Source organism: Lepisma saccharinum, chromosome 7, assembly GCF_977018435.1.
Source record: "Lepisma saccharinum chromosome 7, izLepSacc3.1, whole genome shotgun sequence".
NCBI classification, from domain to species: Eukaryota; Metazoa; Arthropoda; class Insecta; order Zygentoma; family Lepismatidae; genus Lepisma; species Lepisma saccharinum.
In genome coordinates this window covers 57,447,978-57,465,951 of record NC_139235.1, presented here as the reverse complement: position 1 = coordinate 57,465,951, position 17,974 = coordinate 57,447,978, and the positions used below count along the sequence as shown (strand labels likewise).

General features: G+C 36.2%; 1 protein-coding gene across 1 annotated transcript in view; it reads left to right on the top strand.

The window, feature by feature from the left end:
- Positions 1-17,974, top strand: part of LOC145990230 (zinc metalloproteinase nas-7-like) — a 109,874-nt gene that overhangs the window by 361 nt on the left and 91,539 nt on the right. The gene's annotated exons all lie outside the window — the stretch shown is intronic.

The following is a 17,974-nucleotide window of genomic DNA, read 5'->3' as shown; positions in this document are numbered from 1 at the left end:
TTGTGCTTTTTAGAAATTTCTAATCCAAATTTTTAGAATTACAGCCTCTTACCACATGGTGACAATATGCGCTCACCTACAGAATTGGATTTTTCTAGAACTTTGAATCCGTCAAATTTTCAATTGGAACTAATTTATATAATGTTTTATTACATGAATCATTTGTAAATGAGGCTATTTTCAAACCAAAGCATTAGTAAATGTGTAACTTTAAATATACACAAAAAATATTTTATGTTCTGTTAATATAAATCTCACACGAGATTTCCATTGTGAATGCGCATTGTTTCCATTTGGTAACACTGTTATTATTGTGCAAGATCAACAATTGACATTACATGTTTCATAAATGTTCTCGGTATTCAAGGAAACAGCACTAAAGATAAATAGGGGAAAATACCTTTTTAACGCTCTGGTGTGCCCCATTTTTCTAAAGATAGAGACATTAACTTTTTCGATCTTTGCACTCGGTATGGCGAACCACAGAACTACTTTTGGATATGGAAATTCCTCATGACCACCACTGGCGTACGCAAAGGGGGGGCTGACAGAACTAGACCTCCGAAATTTTGAAAAATCAATTTTTTTAAAGTAAAATCAATGAAGAACTCGAGTAAATCTGTGGTAGTAAATGCAAAAGCCCCCTTAAGATGACACGCGATTGTAATTTTTTGAAGTTGAAAGATCTTATTGTGTATACCGTCCTGTAGGAAGCAGCTATGGAGGGTCAAAGAAGTTAGTATTAGTGTGTTTTATATAGTCTATATTGATACACGTGTAGGTTGAATTACAATTGTGTGTGGGTGCGGGACCCCCGTAGAATGCCCAGCCTCCATCCGCATACATTAGACAGTATGCGTTTTTGTCTTGGTGCCTAAAAAGACCAGTACGTCATTTACATGAATGTCGGTTACCCCGTTTTTCTTTTCTGTTTTCTTTATTTTTTAAATTTAACAATGTGTCTTGATTCTACAGGTGTCTTATGTCTTGTGCAGATTCAAGTACCAAGTACGAGGGCTGTTCGGCAGTACTTGACAACCGAGGTTTACAAATAGATATTAAAATAAGTATAAAATGGTTAAGAATGATATAAGTATAATGCATCAATTCATGTAAAGATAATTTAGAATACAATAAAACCTCATTAATCCGGACATCGATAAACCGGACTTCGCTTAATCCGGACAGGCAAAAGGCATAAAAAAACGAAACAGGATGCAAGGTTTTAAATGTGGCTAGAAGTCAACAATCGCATTCGTTATATTGCTCATCATAATATACCCATATGCACGTATGTACGTACTGCATTTTATGTACAGTATTGTTTTACATTTTACTGCACTGTATAGGCCTATACCCTTTAAATACACCAATAGTGTATTTAGGCCTATGCCCTATAAATACACCATAATGAACGTGTTTTGTTGAAATAAACGGAATTTTAATGCACTTTCTACCGTTCTTTTAGGTTATTTCAGTTAATCCGGACTTTCGTTAAACCGGTCAACTTATCCCCCATCAGTTCGGCTTAACGAGGTTTTACTGTATATGAAAGTTATGCAGAAAATAATGTAACATTTGATTTATTAATAGTGGGTGGTTATAGTTGAGAGGAAGAGGTATATTGAAATGACTTCAATAAGAAAGAGCTATTCTGGAAGCTCCACGAAGGATAGGTGTGGGAGAGTGGGTTAAGGTATAGGTGGAAGAAGCAATTATTGTCTGTGAAAATATTGAAGTTAATGGTTAAGTGTGTATATATTGTTGCGTAGTAAATTTTCAGTTGATAGGGTGTTGTGGGTACTTGTCTGGGTTTGAATCTTATGGGTCCTGGGTTCGAATCCTTTGAAGATAGTCATTGCAATTGCGTCTCTGCAGCCTTCGGAAAGTTACTTTTTAAAAAGTAACTAGTTACAGTTACTGATTAAAAAAGTAAGAGAGTTACAGTTACAGTTACTCATTTTAAAAAGTAAGTAAGTTACAGTTGCATATACAGTTACTTTCTGCTAGAAATTTTCTTGCAAATAATTTATTGATGAGGTGTAATGAGTGAAGTTAGAGAAGAAGCTCAGTTAATGCCCTCATCACTCTTATGACACTATTAAGCCTTGTTTCCATTATATGAAAAACTAAATATTCTGACCAAGGCAGTAATTTATTATATTAAAAACATAAACATAAACATAGTCTTCTTCAGACTCTGTATCAAGTACAAATGTAACAAGATACAAAAACAGGGCATTATATATACACACAAACATTACTCCCTCCAGACTATTAGAAAGTTGTTCTGGAACTTTTTAGCAGGTGGCTTTCCCTTGTCAACTGTACTTTCACCTAAAAGGCTAAACATATTTACTTCCATATAGAATGTGGTTGGACTTTTTATCTCACGTTCTTTATCCTTCATTTTTCTTCCTTCTCCTCTCCTCTTTCTCTCTTGTCCTTTCCACTCTATCTAACACCATCTTCAATTCTTTGTTTAACTTCAGTCCCTCCTTCCAGTTCATTGTGTCTTCTTCACCTTTCTTCTCTATTTCCTTGGCCTCCTTCCATTGTCTCACTAGCATTCTCTTCTCCCTTCCTATCTTCCTTCCTATCTGCTTAGCCTCATCCCACTCTATGTCATGTCCTGTTTCTCTCTTGTGTTTAAATATTGCATTTCTCTCTCTGTTAAGTCGTACATCATCCCTATGTTGTTTCAACTGTCTTTCAGCCTCTTTTTCGTTTCTCCTATGTACACACTCTGACATTCTTCACATTTCACTTCGTAGATAATCCCTTCCTCTTCTTCTTCTCTGTTTTCCTTTTTCTTGTTTGAATTCTTCGCTATTCCTAAGATGCTTCTCCCTTCCTTCCTGTAAGTTTTAATGCCCGCTTTTCTAAGCACTTTGCATATCTTTTCTGTGGTCTTCCCCATACTCCTTATTCCAAACCTTCTCTCTTTTTCTTTCTCTTTCTATTTTTATTTCTCTTCCAATTCTCCCCTGTCACTTTTCTTCCATCTTCTGTTTATGCCCAGTCTATCCTGCTTCTCATAGCCATTATTTTCCACCTGTTTCCATAGGCTATTTATTTTGCCTTCTTTTTCACGTTCGTTCGTGCATATTTTCTTGATTCTGTCCTCCATATTCTTTATAAAATTTATTTTTGTCACCTCACTTACATCACTTCTTTTGTGGCAGAGTACCCCTGCTGCACACTTCTTCTGATGCCAATTTCAATTTCAATTTTTTTGTCCTCTCTTCCTTTTCATCAATATACAAGTATCTAGGTAGCTTAACTTGTCTTCTTCTTCTATTTCAAGTTCCAATAATATTATCATTCTTCATCTTGTATTTCTTTGGCGAAAATGTCGAGCTGCCTCTTCATTTCCTTCCATATGCCAAAACAATCGTCCACATATCTGCAAAACAGAATTCCTTTGTCACCTCCTTTTTCTATGAATTTCTTTTCCAATTCATTCATATCCAATTCAGCCAATGCTGGGCTTAGGCTAGAACCTATATTCAGTCCTTCACTCATTAACATTATTTTATCTCCCATTATACTGTAACCGTTATTCGAAATGGTTTCCAGCGTCTTCACTACCCTTTCACTATCCCATTCTCCAATAATTTCTTGTCCCATTCTCTTTTTGATAATGTCCAAAACGTGTCTCCTCTTGATGCTCGGGAACATACTTTTCACGTCTAAGCTAAACATTGTCGTCTTCATCTCATTTTACTTAAGTCCTTTTATGAGGTCCACTACTTGATCACTGTTCTTAACTGCTCTGCTTTCTTGCAGTGTTACTAACACTTCAATAACTTTCTTTAATTTCTATTCCAAGGGTTCCAAAATATTGTTTCTGCAGTTCATTACTGGTCTTAACTTTATCTCCTCTTTGTGTATCTTTGGAAAACCTTTCAAACTTGGTAGTCTTCCTGTCTCCTTTATGCATTTCTTGAATCCTCTCCTCCTACAGTCTTTTACGACCCTTTCTTTTATAGTTTGTTCTCCTTCTGTTCCACAAATTTCCTCATATCCGTTTTCTTGTAGGTCATCAAACTTCCTCTCGTACCATTCCATATTAAAGAAAAACCAGAAAGAGACAAGATTAGAAGAAGAACAGCAGCCATGGTGAAGAAAGAAATGGGAAAACTAGGAAAAGTATATCATTTGAGTCAAAAAGAAAAGGAAGGAATGAAGAAATTCAAGACAAGAAGTGATGTGGTGATAGAGCAGGCAGATAAAGGAGAAGCAATTGTGGTAATGGAAAGAGAATGGTACGAATACTTCACTGTCAAGCAAGAGTTTCATATTTTGGTATGATTTTTTCATACCTACAGCATAGGCGACTGGAATAGCAGGGTGACTATTGCCATTGTGTAATAACACAGCTTTAAGACTGAATTTCGAAGAATCATAAATAAACACCATTGATTCATGTCATACTTAATGTTTAATGCAGACATACGCGTAAGTCCACACACATCTGTACAGTACACCAAACCTTCCTGGCAGCTGAAAAAATTCACTAGATCACTTCCACGACAGCGATACATTGTTAGTTTCGTGTCCTTTCCCAAAAGGTTCCAACCTTGTAGTCTGGAAGCTAATAGTTCAGCCTGTGATTTGGACAATTGCAGATCTCTCACGAGATCATTTAGTTCTGCTTGGCATATTATATGCGGTTCCTTTGCGTTTCCCACATACACAGGATCTTCACTTCCTTCACTTTCGGATTCACGTTCAGTATTACAGTCACTCAACGTTAATGCATTTGGTGGCACAGGAACAGGTCTGTAACTCATTATAGTGTGGAACAGGCCTAATAGCAGAAGGTACACATGGATAGTTGATTGACTTATTTGTTTTTGCTGTTATTCCACGAATGTTTGTTAAACAAAAATAGCAGTCTGTGGTGTGGTCTTGTGGCTCATGCCACACCATTGGCACGGCAAATAGCATCGCCTTGTGTGTTCCGTTCAACCATCCCCGAAGGTACACAGCACAGGATTTACAACACACGTGCGAAGCCCATTTTTTTCCCTGGTCCCCGACTTTGCAGAAAAAGTACAATTCATAAGCCTTTTTCACAGCAGGTGTCAGGTGCCTAACATTGGACTTAACACTCACTCTTCCACATATGTAACAGAACTTGTTTGGGTTATTTACACAACTTCTTGGCATGATTTACAGTAAAGATACATCAAACACATATAATGTCAGAACCGGAGATTCTTGTCCCATCCGAACAGGAATATCTAACAGTCACACGTAGCAACAAACTGAAATCTTTGTGCTGCAAGTTCAGCTTTCAGTAGCTTCTGAGCAGTACATTAACACTGTGTGAACTCATACAAGAGTTCTCGGAACGGACAAACATCCAGAACAACAATGAATAACAACACACAAACACACTCTCAATAGTACCACCGGCTTCTGATACGGATTTTCACGCAATGTTGCAACTCCACAAGGGGAAGTGTTGCCACCTTGAAAGAGGGAAATTTCGTATTTTAAAAATCCCTTTTTTCACATTTGCGGGAAAATGGAGGCTGATATAAACAAATGCACTAGTGCTCCTACATCAGGGTACCAAGGGGTATTATGGTCACTACATACCATCCAGGAAAGAAAACCTTTGTTACACAGTGTTATCTACGAAGTGAAATGTGAAGAATGTCAGAGTGTGTACATAGGAGAAACGAAAAAGAGGCTGAAAGACAGTTGAAACAACATAGGGATGATGTACGACTTAACAGAGAGAGAAATGCAATATTTAAACACAAGAGAGAAACAGGACATGACATAGAGTGGGATGAGGCTAAGCAGATAGGAAGGGAGATAGGAAGGGAGAAGAGAATGCTAGTGAGACAATGGAAGGAGGCCAATGAAATAGAGAAGAAAGGTGAAGAAGGCACAATGAACTGGAAGGGGGGACTGAAGTTAAATAAAGAATTGAAGAAGGTGTTAGAAAGAGTGGAAAAGACAAGAGAGATAGAGGAGAGGAGAAGGAAGAAAAATGAAGGAAAAAGAACGTGAGATAAAAAGTCCAACCACATTCTATATGGAAGTAAATATGTTTAGCCTTTTAGGTGAAAGTACAGTTGACAAGGGAAAGCCACCTGCTAGAAAGTTCCAGAACAACTTTCTAATAGTCTGGAGGGAGTAATGTTTGTGTGTATATATAATGCCCTGTTTTTGTATCTTGTTACATTTGTACTTGATACAGAGTCTGAAGAAGACCTTGCTAGAAGGTTGAAACGTTACGTTTAGTTTATGTTTTTAATAAAATATATTACTGCCTTGGCCAGCATATTATTTTTTTTTCTCTTTACTCTGTTCATTAACCTGTCGCCTTCATCGATTGACTCCACGTTATCCCAATGAATGCGCTGCATTTCATATGGCTACAATACTGAAGTTATACGGGAGGTTACGAAAGTAGCCTCGCCGATAGAGGACTGGAGGAGTAACAACCTCTAGCCCGGTAGGAGTATAAATGCGAAGTGCGGAAGGACAACGCTCTCATTCGCTCACAGATTTATTCAGATACTTCTTCGATACACTTGGCGCGGGAAAACGGAGGACAAGTTGGTCAGAGTCGAAGTACGGACTCTTGACACGTTATGGACACGGCATACATCTTTATCTAGGATAAGGCTCTACAGGAACTTCAGGCAGGTATGAGAAGTGTGGAGAGAGCATTCTCACTCATTCTCACACAATCAATAATCACTAATTGCAATAAAGAAATATGTGAAGACTTAAATTTGTTTTATTTGTGTCTCTGGTACATAATATAAGTCTTCATATATTTATATTATCAGTGTTGTACATAAGAAATTTCAATTGGGAGGAAGGAAATTCTACTAACTGTATGGAAACAGTGTGAGATAGTGATTTTATACCACCTAACATACTGGTTTCTCACTCTCTCACGTGCACATTAATTGAATTGGGTTATTTTACGTAGCTTTTCTACCATTTTTGGCTAACCATGGCGACGAGGATTAGTGATGATATGATACAATTGATAAAGGGCTACTCACAAAGAACACCTTGCCCAGGCGGAATTCTAACCCGAGACCCCTGCTGCATAGCGCGCTGTGTTTGAAATGTTCAAGAACTTGGACGCTATGAAATAATATTCTCACGGGGAGTGGGGGGAGTAATGCGTATTCATTCAAATACAGAAGTTCTGCAGTGATGTGTAGATCCGAGTCACGTTCGTTGTGATGTTATTTTGAGAAAAATTCCATGGACAGAGAGAAGGGAAGGGGAGGTTGTCCTTGACCATCACTTCAGTGGGTGATGTCTTGGCGCTCGCCACTTGGGCAATTCCAGGAATAGGGTATCGCTTGAGGCTACTACTGTGCATGCCAAAATCAGCTTTCTACTGAATAACGAAGAGGACGAAAATAGCCAAACCGTCAATTTATGACACAATAACAATTTAAGTTTCATAAAGTAACTGTAAAAGTAACTGTTGAAACGTTACTTCTGCTTAACCCATGCGGCGGCACTGGATGCCGCCTTCTTAAAATTTTGAGTTTTCTTCTTTACCAGCGAAATGATGGCCGCAAAAGCACAAGGTAACTTATCTTCACCATTCCCCCGAGAACATAGAGACATTAGTGCCTTCTTTCTGCAAATTATTTGTATGCAGAAACCATTGCAGTACCCATACGAAATGTTAGAGTTGTCAAAATAATGGTCTTGAAAAGTGACAACATTCGGTTCCTTATATTTGAGTCAGTATGTCTTTTCTTACGTATACCTCGTAAGAGTACGAGAAACAAATTGAGATTTGCTTCGAGGTGTGTTTTCTACATTTGATTGCTTTTTTCTGCAGGTCAGTAAGACTTCGACAGAGAGTTTTGGCACAAATAGTTCCTTTCTACGCCCATATAAGTTGTACGATTTCAATTCGATTTTGAAAAATAAGTTGAAAAATTTTGAAAAAATACGGTGGACATTTTTGGAAAATACTTGGATAATTTTGTGAATGATGAGTTTCTTTTTTAGTGCCTTAATTATATGGCAAAGTTTTAATTACTTTTAGAATAATATTTTGCTGCATTTGCTTCAAGAGTCTAAGTTTGTAATTCTATGAGACTCTTTCATTTTCTTTTTACTATTCTTTTAATAGCTGATAAAAATATCCGCAATCGATATGTTTGCGTTCAGGTACATTTTGCCTGATATCTAGTAAGTGCTAGTGTAATTCAACCCCGATTTACATCAATAATTCAAGTAAATAACGTTGGTTTTGAAGAGGCGGTACTGAGTGCCGCGCGCGGGACGTTTGTGCTGCAATTAGGAAGCGGATGATGGAGGGTTAAAAGAAGTAACTCTGTTACAGTTACAGCTACTTGATTACAAAAGTAACTAGTTACAGTTACTTAAAGAAAATGAAAATTTAGTGATGGTCTATGACATGGAAATACTGGAAACAGGAAAAAAAGAAAATGAAAATTTTCTTTTTTTCCTGTTTCCAGTATTTCCATGTCATAGACCATCACTAAACACACCTTTTGTTGCCTTCAAACATCAACAGTGTTGCCACTGTACCTCATAATTTTTTTAAAACACCCATTTGGACCGGTACGCCTTTACGAGGCATTTGAGGATTGGCTATACGCGAAAACGATCGGTTTTCTTCTCTGAACTATAGATGGCGAAATAGTCCACTTACTCAAGGTGGAAATTGACGTCCAAATTTCCGTACTAATGTTTGACATGCAATTTTCCATGCTTTGTGGAAAAATAAATTTACACTTTCACTTACATTTGGCAACACTGCATGAACAACACTGCACCCCGTATGTTGTTTCTATGTTTAAAAATATCTACTTGGACAGGGCTAACATTTGGTGTATGAATTATGTATGTACAGGTTTCGGTTACAAAGTAACGCCACTCTTAATTCCCAGTAGCGCCGTTCGTGGGACACCCTGAAGACGCCGTGAAATGAAAAAGTTTCGGGATCCCAGTTGTAGACTTTCTCGAAATTTCTTCCAGAGGGGAGCATCTTTATCTGTATCTACCCAGCTCCTGTTGCAGCCTCTCGTTTGCCATAAATATGTGACTTTGACGTCATCATCCACATTCTTTCCACATCTGCGTCAAATGTCAATAGATCCCAAGTTTTGGGAACCAAGGGGAGTTTTATTGCGTCGGCTGGGGGTGGAATGTATAGTTGGCACTCTGATTGAAGTGATTATTGTTAATTTTTACTTGTATGATATAAATAATTGTGTCATCAAAAATAGTATAGAGTGTGCATTAAGTAACTACCAGTCAATAAACACTTCACGAGATGTTTAGAAGATATACAAATACTAGTTTTTTTTTAATATCTTTAAATTTTGTATTTTACATTAACTTAATGACCCCGATACACGTAATTTACCTTCATTTAATACTGTTAAACTTTAGAAAAATGAACTTGGTTTATAAGCCATCCCTGATAACGTCTGAGCCCCCCGGTAGATTAATTCTGGCTACGTGCTTGGCTCTGTGCATTGTCGAACAATCCACACACCCACGAGTACCACACGCTACCCCTTTCTAGGGGGTTGGGTGATCTGCTGGAGAGTGAATCATTCCGTGCACTAGCTACCGGGGAGCAGAAGTAGTCATAGTAAAATTCCGTTCCTCTCCCTGAAACAAAGTTCTTGCCACTGGCTTCGTGATTACCACTGTTATTTATTTCCTCTGTTGAATGAGATTCTAAAAGTGGTAGTACGCTTTGGGAAATCCATCATACCAGCAGAAGCACTTTTGGGGTGAAGTCGCTGATCTTAACCTTTGCCTTCAAATTATCCATTTATTGCCGCAGTAGTATCGATGTGAGATAACGTCTGTCGCTATTTAATATTCCCAATTAATTTGCACGTACTTATAACTAATTTGCACGGGAGTTAATTAATTTGCACGTATTTAGAACTCATTTGCAAGTACTTAGAGTACTTTACATTTATGTATTTGCTTTTTTATAACTTTTATGAATATATAATTATTTATTTTATGAAAAATATGTATATAGAAGGTAATTAGAGGTACTAAACGCTATGCATATGGTTTTATATTCATTACTGCAAAGTATGTAATGTATAAATCGATAATATTAATGTTTATAATATTGAAAATAAGTTTTCTATGGTTTATGATCCGCTTTGAATGGTGGTAATGGTACGAAAGAAGACGGTCCCGGTACTCGAACCCGCGATATGTAATATTATTAATTAGTACTATGTAATAATGTATGTTATTATTGTATTAAAGACGATGATCTCAGACGCTAGACAGAATACTGTCTCAGAATCTCGACTCGGCGGTGAAGGTAGACGAGAAAGGAATTTGAGGAAGTGCGGTGAAGGTAGACAGAGAGAATGAATTAATATTCCGCGCAGGTAGACGAGAAAGGAATTTGGGGGAAGTGCGTTCAAGGTCAAATGACGTCACAACGTCAGAACAAACAAAGAACCCGATTGACCAATCAGAACCGGTTTTTCCAAGGTTAACTAGTACGCAAGAACAGGGGAAAGGTATGCAATACTGTAGGGCAGGGGAGGGATTCAACCAGACAACAAAGGATGTCTGGAAATGCGCAGCAAGGGTCAAATCTCTGAAGCTATGCGTCGCTTGTAGAACCGGTTTCCGCCGCCAATTAATATTCCGCTCAGGTTTGCCTTCAAGACACAGGACGCTTTAGCGCAGGGTTCTTTTTATCTGTACTATGAAGAAGGGAGAGCTATTAGGGACGGGGCCTACAGTTTTCACCATTTGCTTTTATCACGGGGTAACGAACCTAGGACCCTTTGATTATTGATTTAGGTAGTAAATGTATGTTACTGTGTGCTATTTAACTCAATTTTGAGTTTATTTTTTACCAAACTTTGACTTTATGTCAAACATTTTCACAGCTTATCCTTATTTTTACAAAAATAACACTATTTGTACTATTCAGGCAACATTTTTTCATTAAATTTTGGACTCGCAAAGACATTTTTTTCCACTTTTAACTTATTATTTTACAATTTTATGTTAATTTTTTATCAAAATAACACTATTTATACTATTCAAGCAACATTTTTTCATTAAATTTTGGACTCACAAAGACATTTTTTTTCCACTTTTAACTTATTATTTTACAATTTTATGTTAATTTTTTATCAAAATAACTCTATTTATACTACTCAAGCAACATTTTTTCATTAAATTTTGGACTCACAAAGACATTTTTTTCCACTTTTAACTTATTATTTTACAATTTTATGTTAATTTTTTATCAAAATAACACTATTTATACTATTCAAGCAACATTTTTTCATTAAATTTTGGACTCACAAAGACATTTTTTTCCACTTTTAACTTATTATTTTATTTATTTATTTTATTTATTTACGACTTTGTTTACATGGCGAAGTTAAGGCATTAATGCCTTCTCTTCCACTTAACTATTAATTACAGGGATCATTTTTTCTTTGCAGTAAATTGTATACAATTAAAAAATTAAAAAATAAATGAAAAATAAAATAATAAAAGAAAAATAAAGTAGTGAAAGTAAAATGAAACTAAAAATGAAAGCAATACAGTTTAATACGAGCAGTCAAGCCCTGGATTAACCATTAATTACGTACATTGCTCATTATTTTTACTAACACAATGAAAAAAAGTAGCTTAGAAGAAATTAAAAATAAAAGCAATACAGTTTCTACATGCACACACACACACACAAACACACATTCACACACAAGTACCTACATAGAAAGCATATTTCGTGGGCTAAATGTATAACGTATTTCTTTCTGGGAATTTAATCTAGGTCCAATTGTTTAGCATGTATAATTTTAATTGTCTTTTGAATGTTACAACTGAGGAGGAGGCTTGGATTTCGGGGGGCAGTCTGTTCCAGTGTCCTGCAGAGGTAACGGTAAACGAATTGGCGTAGAAGTTAGATCTGTGGATAGGGATGGATAACAGAGATTTTTCACGTGATCTGGTGTTGCGGGAGTGAAAGTCCGAAAGATATTGAAACCGCCCGGAAAGGTATTTTGGATCTTTTATTTCTAGGGCTTTGTACAGTAGGACAAGGTTATGGTAAATCCGTTTATCACTTAATTTCAGCCACTCGACCTTCGCATAATACGGTGTCAAATGTTCTGAATATTTTATGTCGAAAACGAAGCGGACACAGGCGTTCTGGATTCGCTGAAGGCGTTTAGCTTGCTCGCAATTAACGTCCGAGTAAACAGTGTCACAGTAATCAATAATAGGGAAAACAAGAGATTGAACAAGTTTGGTTTTTATACGTTCGGGGAGGAAGTTTTTAAGCCGGTAAAGAGAGTGTAGTGCACCGAAAGCTCTTTTACACACGGAGTTTACGTGTTCTCTCCAGGTAAGATTATTGTTTAGTGTAATTCCCAGATTTTTAACCGTGGTAGAGAGAGGCAAGTGTTTATCGTTGACCGTAAGATTAGGGAGATTTAATTCGTCAATTCTGTTCAGAATCTTTGGGGAGCCTACGAGCATACACTGGGTTTTGGTCGGGTTGACGTGCAAGCCGTGGTCTACAGACCACTTGTTGATTTTTTTCAGGTCGTTGTTTAGACGTTCGGTTGCATTCAATATTTCTTGAGGAGGGAAAGAAAAGTATAATTGGAAGTCGTCGGCATAGATGTGATACCTTCAGTGATTAAGCACCGACGGGAGGTCGTTAATATACAGTGTAAACAGGAGGGGGCCCAGTACGGTGCCTTGAGGGACGCCACAGGGGATGCTTTTCCAGGATGATCTTCGATGTGGGTCGACGACACATTGTTGACGTCCGGACAGGTAGGAACGGAACCAGTTAACCGTAGAGTTCGAGAAGCTGAATAGGGATGATAGTTTTGTGAGTAAAATTTCGTGATCAATGGTTTGGAAAGCTTTGGTAAAATCGAGAAGAATAAGGATTGTAAGTTGTCGATTGTCCATGGCTAACCTAATGTCGTCGGTTACGCTGACGAGAGCCGTGCATGTGCTGTGGTTGCTACGGAACCCAGATTGAAAGTGGTTTATTAGGTTATTTCGTGCTAGGAAGTCACGGGTTTGACCACTAATAAGATGTTCTAGAGCCTTAGACAGAGCTGGGAGGATGCTGATTGGTCTAAAATTGTTTAAATTGATTTCGTTGCTTGTTTTAGGTATAGGGCGTACCTGGGCGAGTTTCCAAAGCGACGGAAATGTGTCAGAAACCAAGGAGAAATTGAATATGTCCGTGATGGGAATAAGGACATGGTGGAGGATTTTTTTGATCATGAGAATGGAAACTTCATCTACTCCTACGGCCGACGATTTTATCTTAAGTAAAGATTTTCTAACGTCTTCCGGTGAAATCCAGGAAAAGCAAAATTTTGAAGCATTTGTGGAGTGCGTTGCGATGTTCCGAATAGTTTCAATTTTGACATTATTTTCAATAGTCGGGAGGTCACAAAAATGATTATTCAGTACATCTGGTGCAAACTTAGGAATGTAGTCGTCCTTTTTCTGTTTCCCAACACCTAGAATTTTCAACTTTTTCCATAGAACGTCCGGTTTATTTTGGTGGTTGAGCAATTCGTATGCGAATCGGCGCTTGGCTTTTCTTACCTCCTGATTGCAGCGGTTCCTCAGGGTTCTATAATTTTCGAAGCTGCATGTGCTAGAGTCACCTTTTTTTACGTCATTTCTGTATTTGGTGTAAGCTCTGTCTCTCATGACCATAAGTCGACGTACGTCGTCCGTCAGCCATGGGGCGGGGGGACGTGAGACCCGTTTCTTTCTGACGGGAGCATGTTTATTGAACAGCTCAAGAATAAATGTATTTAACAGGTGAACTTGCTCGTCCACTGTCGGTAATGTGCTAATTACGTGCCACGGAACGAGTGCAGCGTCTTCGTTCAAGCGGGTTTCGTCAACGTTCTTTATGTCCCTGTAAGATACTTGTTTAGGCTTAAATTTTGGAACGCGGATGTTATATGATACGTGAATTAAATCATGATAGGAAATCCCAGGTACCGGAATTTGGCCATGGCTCGTTACGCGATTTTCGTCCGAGACCAGAATGACGTCAAGCCAGGAGTCTGAAGTGGCCGTGTGGTGGGTTGGGTTTAGGTGACAGATTGTAAGATTTAAGGCCGAGAACTTATCGCGGAATTGCATAGCCTCCTCTTTGGTGGTACACAGGTCGACATTCATGTCTCCCAAAACAATTGCGTGAGAATATTTTGGTAGAAATGTTGCGATATCGTTTTCGAAGTTTTCGAGGCGAGTGGTAGGTGGTCGATAGACTACGGCAAGGAGGAGTTTCTGTTGACAGACGGTAGTTTCCATAATTATATATTCGGAAGATCGGTCGTAGTCGCCGGGTGATTCCGAAAGGATTTTGGCAGGAATATCTTCGCGTAGATAAATTGTTAAATTTTATGTTAATTTTTTATCAAAATAACACTATTTATACTATTCAGGCAATATTTTTTATTAAATTTTGGACTCGCAAAGACATTTTTTGAACTTTTAACTTATTATTTTACAATTTTATGTTAATTTTTTACCAAAATAACACTATTTGTACTATTCAGGCAACATTTTTTCATTAAATTTTGGATCCACAAAGACATTTTTTTCCACTTTTAACTTATTATTTTACAATTTTATGTTAATTTTTTATCAAAATAACACTATTTATACTATTCAGGCAATTTTTTTATTAAATTTTGGACTCACAAAGATATTTTACAACTTTTAATTTATTATTTTACAACTTTATACTATTCAGGAAAGATTTTTAGTTACATTTTCGACACACAAAGTGTGTGTTCTCAACTGCTATCTGTTTATTTCACAAGTCTAGGCTTATTATTACCAAAATAACACAATTCAATCTGTTCAGGAAACACTTGTAGTTACATTTTCGACACACTAAGTGTGTGTTCTCAACTTCTATTTGTTTATTTCACAAGTTTAGGCTTATTGTTACTCAAATAACACAATTTCATCTATTCAGGATATTTTGTATTTACAAAGAGATTTTTTCAATTTTTAATTTATTATTTACAAGTTTATGCCTATTTTTTACTCAAATAACACAATTCTATCTGTTTAGGAAAGACTTTTAGTTATATTTTCGACACACAAAGTGTGTGTTCTCAACTTCTATTTGTTTATTTCACAAGTTTAGCCTAATATTTACTCAAATAACACGATTTGAACGTGTTTTTTATTACATTTTGGACACACACACACACACACACACACACACACACACACACACAGATATATTTTCCAAGTTTACAGGATTATTCTCTAAGTTTACTCAAATAACACATTTTAAATGTGTTTTGAATTAAACTTTGTGCACACGAAGTGTGTTTCGTCAAGTTTTACCCTTTATTTTTGAATTTTATGCTTATTTTACCAAAGTAAGACCTTTTAGTCTATTCAAGAAAGAGTTTTCAATTATATTTTGGATGCAAAAGTATGTTTTGGCAAGTTCTACCCTTTTATTTTACAAGTTTAGGCTTATTATTACTCAAATAACAAGGAAAGTTTGTTTATTTTACAGTTTGCTGAGTATTTTGTTACTGTTGTACTAGGTAAAAGTTTTCTAAATATATCAGATAGGGCTCTGTATACTTTTGTTTTTGCTATTTTGGAGATGATGCGATCAGCACCACTCTCCATCTGCTTTTTTATTTTATGTACTTTAATATTATTTTGAGGCTTAGTGAATTCTAGACCCTATTTATGCAGGAGAGAGGGCTTGAAAATTTTGATCTCAGATAACCCACAACTATTTGTCAGAGTATTTTAAAGGATATTTTATACTTATTATGTGCCACTAGAATATCTAAACTTGCTTAATTTTAATGCCTGTAACGCTGTTATTGTATTTCTAGCTAAGGCTTACTGGATAAAGTACACGAAATGTTTAACATTACGACTATTTGCCAAATTTTTAGTGTAACGAAAATTATTGTGTGTCTATAAAGACTGAAATCCTTTTACCGAGGGGTCCACAACTGGACGCTTACCAACATTGTTTCTTTTTTTTTTTAAATATAACCATTTATCAATATATTGACAATTCACAGGACAAGACGAAGTTCACACACGACTGACTATATGAACCATAGGTCCACTTGCTAAACTTTTTTCTATGCTAGAAGAATAATTTAGCCTTATAGCCTTTTTCAAGGTATTTTTGAAGTATTACTGGTGTTTTGGGTGCATCAACATTTGGGTTATTTCCATTTGGTTTATTATACAAGGCTACAATCACTATCTGAACACTGAAATTCTCTGTTTGAAACTAAAACCTTAGGCTGTAACTAGGGACTTAGTATGTATATCGACAATTTATAGGACAACACGAACCTTACAAAGGATTGTAGGAGGCATAGGACCACACGCCAGAGCTTTGTTAACCTGCAAGAAGCATTTACAGCTAATATTACGAGGAAATGAGGTTGATTTTTTACTGTTTCACAAGAATGCTACCTTTTATACACCCAATATTTGCTTTTTCAAGTAACTACTTGTACCAGAAGCACTTACAGGCCAACTCTAACTAGACTTCGACTTATTCTATATCAGGTGCTAAATTTATAAAGAACTATATTTCTGAGGAAGTACGCAAAAGCAGATTACCCGATTAAAGTATCTGAAAAACTAATTTTTCTATGTAAGTATATTTTTATTGACTGGATTATTTAACAGATCAAACAGGAAGACTGCAAAATTCATTAAATGTAGTTCTATAGTATAGGTGGTTTCAGAGATATAAAAAGAACAAATATAAGATTTCGCTTTTTTTGCTTCTGAGGCTAATTGCGACGCTAAGGGTAAATGGCGAAGAAATGTAACGGAGGAGAAACAGTCCCAAAAGTTATGGGCTGCATGTAAGTTAATACCACAGAGATATTACAGTAGGTGTAGGTTCTACCACCAGAACATTTTTATTATAATAATACTGGTTATGCTGTACTGTTAGCTAAAGATTCTGATATTTGAGAAACTTAAAACTTTACTCACGACTTACTGTTGCACAAGATCCGATGACAAAATTTAAAAATTGTAATCGGCCAGACAGGGATTCGAACCCTGGACAGATAGGTCAAAAGCCTAACGCTATACCAACTAAGCTCTCTGGCACAAGGTATTATTTTTTTGAAAAGTTAGTTATGTTAAGAAATATATTGAAACACTTGAGAACACTCTTGGTCTGGTTCGACAGAGAAGGAGACAACATTTCCAAATTTTTACAGACTGGGTGTATTTTTCCACTATAGAGGCCTTCACTATATGTAATTCGAAACGCTAAAGTTCAGCTAGCTTCCAAAATTGAGGTAAAGATTGTGTTTGACGAGATTAACAAGTTACAATTATATCCAGTTACGGACAAATAAAGCTAAAACTCTCAGATTTACTGTACTAGCCAAGTTTTAGTAACATTTTCTTCACTTTAGTACAAATACCAAAGAAATAGGTATATTTTATTTATAATTTGACAAAATGTACTAGTATTTAATTCACAAAGTTGGGTAAAAAACAGTATTTTTTAAAAAATATTGTTACTGCCTTCAAATTTTATGTTATTTAGCCACTAACATCTGGTTTACACTGTTTGGCATCCTTTAAATAGGAAAAGAAGGAATTATTTGTTTAGTATTTTTACTACTTTATATTTATTTAAGAAAACAATTCTACAGTTTAACTTAATTTTTTAACAAATTGTTACTAATTTATATATCAAAGTTATGTTATTTAGAGTGTATGAAGGCGTATAAAGTTAATATTTGTACTTATCATTGCAACTAACACTCACAATTATATTTTACACACAAAAGATAATGTTTACAGTTAAATTACTTGAATCAGAGAATAATATTTTACAGTAATTGATTCATTCAGCACTAGTCAGTATTTTTATGCATCAGAAAGTTTTCTTAATTTTCTA